Genomic DNA, 6,000 nt, shown 5'->3' with positions numbered 1-6,000 from the left:
GTGGAACACAGGGACAGAGGTGGTAACTGATAGGTAGCTAATGGAATGACTGCAGAATGGGAGTAATATTAATCTGCCCCAGCTCCTGATAATAACCGAGCTTCGGCATTCCTCACTGTAATGATTTTAAGTAAATGCGTGTATATGTCTTTAAATGCTTGGTGTGGTATCGATGAAAAGGGGGGATGAAAGAGAGGGATGAGTGAGTGAGATGACTGGTTGATGACTTCGGGCCAAACTACAAGTGACAAATGACACTTGAATGGCAAGTATATTCCTCCCTGCTCACTTGCCCCCCACTTGCTCTCCACTTGATCCACTTGCCGTTCAAGTGTCATTTGTCACTTGTAGCTTGGCCCTGAGAGTGTGGGTGGAGTGAATGCAGTTTTAGACAGAGAGTGGAGAAAAAATATTCAGTCATGGCAAGAGAGGCAAGCTGTGTGCAGCCTGAGTATTTTTAAGCAGTTCTGAGAGAAATATTTAGTCAGGAGAAAGCAGGCAAGCTGTGTGCAGTCTGAGCTTGTTTATGTTGTCTGAGAGAAATATAACCTGTGTAGAAACCTGAACTGTGTGTTTGTGAAAGAATATTCAGTTGGGGAAAAGCAGGCAAACTGTGTGTGAAATTAAACAAAAATGGCTGTTCCTGTACCAAATAGACAAAATCCAAAGAGAGTGCACTCACAGGAGCATACAAGTTATAAATTTATAAGTCAATTAATCAAGTGCTTTTGTTACACGTTACTCATAAAGAGTGACCTCATTCATTTTAGTCCATAAGAATCAAGATGAAAAAGTTCAAAAAGTTCATTAAGTGTTGTTCCCTTGTAGTTTCTTCTGTATCAGGTTAAAGCAACAGTGTCCCAAACGAAATTCTTCCCCTTCCTCTTCTCCGGAAAGGTTCCCAGTATATTACGCCGCGGTAGTATTCCAAATGATGGTTAATGCCCAATCTGACTGCCGGCTGTATAAGCTCAGATTTCAAAGAAAGTTCGTTATTCAAGCCTGAAGGTTTAACTGTTTGTAATTCATGAATCCAAAAAGCCTCCCTCCGTAAAAGAACAGTTTGATCTGTTACCTCAATGACCGCAACTTTAAAACATCTCTCATTGTGAGTTCTTTCCACAAAATGCTGAACTAGAGGCGCTTTCCAATATTCTGTTCCGGATTCGAGACTTTCCAAGGGAATTCAGAAAATACAAGAAAGCAACAGGTCTGTATGGGTAAAATGATGAGGAGTATTATTTATTATTTTTAATTTGCTGTATTGATAGTACAAAGGTCATGTATGAATATATGTATGTATTACAGCGGTATATAATGCCCCTGAGGAAGCAAATGAACGAAATCTGAGCTTATACAGCCGGCAGTCAGATTGGGCATTAACCATCATTTGGAATACTACCGCGGCGTAATATACTGGGAACCTTTCCGGAGAAGAGGAAGGGGAAGAATTTCGTTTGGGACACTGTTGCTTTAACCTGATACAGAAGAAACTGTGTGTGAAGCCTGAGAAAAGATCTACATGACGGGGTTTAAGTAAAGTAACTTTAAGAATTGAGAACTACTCTTTTGAAACCATCAAGTTTTAGAAATAATATGAAACCGAGGGCCAAGCTACACATGACGAATGACACTTGAACAGCAAGTGTATTTCTCCCTGTTCACTTGCCCTCCACTCAATCCACTTGCCGTTCAAGTGTCATTCGTCATGTGTAGCTTGGCCCCGATACGCTTCTTATAAAAATAAAAGTTTACTTTGTTTTTTTTATATCCCAGAGTATCTGTCATTTCTATATCCCATTCCTTTCTTCAAGGCCACATAGTACCACGAAAAAGCCTGACCCTTGGGAACGTTACTAAAAGGAGAAATTTAAATAAAATATCTTGGAATATAATATTCCTGGTGGCAGCAATCTACCCAGAGGATGAAAAAGAAAGATTAAAGGCAAAATCTACCCCAGAGAAAAGAGAGGGTCAACTCGTAACATTCACCAACTAGAGTCTCAAAGTTAACTTAGAGGGAGACTATTCTACCCAAGACATCTTACATGGGGACACTCAAGTGACCTAGGGCCAAGCTACAAGTGACGAATGACACTTGAACAGCAAGTGTATTTCTCCCTGTTCGCTTGTCCTCCACTCAATCCACTTGCTGTTCAAGTGTCATTCGTCACTAGTAGCTTGGCCCTTACTTTCTGTGTGGTGAAGTGTACTCTGTCTCCCTAGCAGTGCATATGTATCCACAATGGGAGAACAAGTGTAAGATCTTTCACTTGATCCTACTCATGTAAGATGTCTTGCATCGAGAGACTCCTATTTGCAGTGTGTTACATTAGTCACGTTTCAATGCTACCATGGCATGGATCCAGGTGGCCAGATTGGCTGTATCACAGTAAGGGGGCATCTTCCAAGCTAAACTGAGTTTGGGGAAAGCATTGTTTTGCAGGTGCCTTAACTTATTTTCCTAGCAGTAGAGCTGGATTCAGTATAACTCCTAGGCATTTAATTGAGTCTGCAAAGGTCAGATGAACTCCATTGAAGTTCAACGTCCTTCAAGATCTTTGCCTTCCCATCCAGCATCACTTTTGTCCTGGCTGGTCTCAGTTTTAATTTGTTTGCTTTCAGCCATTTGACCACAGCAGTCAGGCAGAGACCCAAGATCTCTACTGCATCCCGCAGTGTTTTGGATAGTGAGATATAGAGCTGGGTGTCATGTGCATATTGATGGCATCTAATTCCATAGTTAAAATGAGTTCTCCTAAAGATTTTATGTTGAGGTTGACTAACGTGGGGGGGGGGTAAGATTGTACCTTGTGGAACCCCTCAAGAAAATCCCCATTCTGAAGATAGCTGGTCTCCAACAGCAGCTCATTTCTTACTTGTTAATTTCAGCGGATCCAGTTTATTTAAAAGATAACTATTTTTTTTAAAAAACCCTCTGCACTAAGATGGCAGTTCTCATGATGCAGCATATAGGACTCTAGGAGCTGACCTGGCAGCAGAGAACTGTATCTGTATTTTGTGATAGCAAAAAGCTTATTTTGTCAAGGGAGACAGAGATGCATGGCTCTGCATTCCTCTTGCCACACATGCATATTCTGTGCCAAATTAAGCTCCTGCTTTGGATGAGAAGTTATAAATTGCTGAACATGGCAGCTAAGCTGGACACACCGTAATTTAGAAGACTCCAGAGAGAATTTTGAAAAGCTTTTCTATTTTAGGGATACTATGTTGTGAAACGCAAGCCATTTTGTTTAGCCAGAATAGAGCTTTGGCAGAGAAGTGTGATGCTTGCAGATGTTGGGTTGGGTGGTCTGAGGATAAGTTAGATGAGAAATTTCTGAGTCCCTTCTGCTGTTCCCCTTCTTATTTCCTTGATCTCTCTTTGGATTGCCAGTGTAAGAGAAAATGCAGGTTCGCTGTTTATCCGCAATAGAGCCAGATTACTATTTTAAACTCTATTTAGAACCCTTACAAAAGAGTACACAGCTTAAAGCACTTTCTTTCCAAGAAGTCCCATTATATGTTGTCTCTGAGTACTGCCTAAGTACCATGTGTCTTTGCAGCTGAACTTAAAAACAAAATGGAAACCTTGCTGCTATTCTTATGTTTATGGAGGCCTTACATTTCAGAAGACAATTACCATTTGAAAAATATATTCAAATTAAAATGTCTGTAGCTGTTTGAAAAGAGAGAGTCTGACTCATGGTTAAGAAAGACACAAGGTTACTGTACAAATAGAAAGACAAAACTTGTCCGTCTTTACTTCAAGGATTGATCCACACATACATACTCCACACTTGTGAAGTGCATCATCAAGAGATTCACATCTCCATGTTTATCTCTCTTCACAACCTGTCTAACGCTTCAGCTGTCCTGGCCTGTGAAGTGGTTCTCTTGAAAAGTACATCATCTGGGCTGGTATGAATTAATAAAACAATCCCATCTGTGGTGTTATCTGTGACATTCCTTTTGCACATGCATAAAATAACCTTAACATTGCAGTTATTGAGCGATGGTGAGCATTTGTGCATCTCGTACATGGACAGCATGCAGGTTGGAGTTTCCTATCTGAGGTTTCTCGGTGCATGATTCCATATTGAATCAAGCCTGGTTTAATAAGTAATGACAGAAATTTTAACAAAAAACAGTTTATCATCTAGAGACAGTGTGATGTAATGGTTGAAGTGTCAGACTAAGGCCGTTTCCACACAGCAGGCCATTCCTGCCCTTTTCCCACTTATTGTGTGTGTTTTGCTGAGTCGCTTTGAAAACTCAGCCTCCACACACACTCCTCAAAAGCGATTACCTTGCACTTTGTTGTCTCAGGCAGCCTCAGCAGTTCCTATAAAAAGCAGATTTGGAGTGGAGGCTGGGCACTTTTGTCACTGTTGTCTGCCTCCCTTTTGAATTTTTTTTGCTCTGCACATGCATGATAGCATGCTGACAGCTGTGGGGAAGGGAGCCAGGGAGCAACTGGAGGATTACTTGGAGGGGAGCACTTTTACCATTCGATTGACCAAGAATGAAGAAAAAGTGCTCTGTCAAGCTGCACCAAAAGAAAAGATCAGTGAAAGTGTGATCACTGAAGAAATGCCTAAAAAATGGTTGAAAAACACCTGGTGACTGTTTTGAAAATGGAGATATCTGGAGTCAAGAGAAAAAGCCAACAGCATTTGGTGAAGGATGTGTGGAAACAGCCTAAGACTTGGAATACTCATGTTAAAATCCCCATTTAGCCATGTGGCTCATTGGATGATGTTGGACCAGTTTCTCACTCTCAGCCTAACCTAACTCAAAACGTTGTGAGGATTAAATAGAGGATCTGGGGACTGAAAATGGAATTTTCCACATCCAAAGCCACAGCCCAATGAGCCTCATATAGAGGTCTTTTACATTACATGCTACCTAATTCTTTTAATCAAATATATTTGGGATTGACTTTCTATATGCAAAGCAGATGCTTTACCAGCGTACTAGGAAGGGAGGAATAAATACCAATATACATAATATCATATATTAATCAGAGTGCCCACAACACACACAATGTCAGCAAGCTACTGAACCATGCTCCTGTGCCATTGATCCATGGCATGCTAAATTGCATATATAGGCGCCAGCAGTGCTGTTTAAAGGTGATATTGGGAGGGAAATCTCCTCAAGCTCAGCATCAATTTTAAACTTGGATCTGAGTCAATTGAGACAGATGGTACAATCAGTCATTATGTAAATGCCTTTAAGAAATTGGAATGTCCATAACAATTCTGGAAATTGGTGAGTAACCAATGATGTAGTAGCCTGAGGAAAATGGAAGCTTACCACAGACTCTGATAGATGGCTGATGTACACAACTCTTTACATAACAGTTTAATTGTCTGAAAGCTATCTAGCCCTTAACTCATAATAGAATTTATAAAATTACAACAGCTGCTAGCAGTGTCCAGTGACTGAAATTCAGCCCTTGATTAGTACAATGTGAGTTTGTCCTCTTGGAGCTTAAGCATGCAAAACAAAATTATAAGCTTACAAGCCAGTGTGATGCAGTGAACAGAGCATTGGACTTGGCCAGGGGGCACTCCATTCAACCTGAAGTTAACATGGTGTCTTGTGCCAGTCACTTGCTCGTCCCACGAGCATAGGGCGATGATGTAAGTTGGTGGTGCTTAAGAAAGATTTTTGTTGCATTGTGGCTCAAAAGTAAAAATCAATGGGATGTATAGGAAGAAGTTTCAGTCTCTTTAGTGCCCTGCTTAAGTAATTGGCTATCACAAATGAGAAATAGCTTTGAGGTTCAAGTCAAGATTTAGGTACTAGTGGAACCAAACGTAGAGATAGAAATAGTAGATTAACACTCCTTCCCCTGGATTTCCATATTGAGCTGGGAAATTCAATATCTACTTGATCTATGCATTGGATATAGCTGGCCCTGCTACCTGAAATTAAGCAGCTCAGTATCTATGGGTGTAGAATTGGGTGGAGTTGGCCTTGATTGTGGTGCAT

The sequence above is a fragment of the Eublepharis macularius genome, chromosome 3, assembly GCF_028583425.1.
Source record: "Eublepharis macularius isolate TG4126 chromosome 3, MPM_Emac_v1.0, whole genome shotgun sequence".
In the NCBI taxonomy this organism is placed as follows: Eukaryota; Metazoa; Chordata; class Lepidosauria; order Squamata; family Eublepharidae; genus Eublepharis; species Eublepharis macularius.
Note: the sequence above shows the minus strand (reverse complement) of the source record.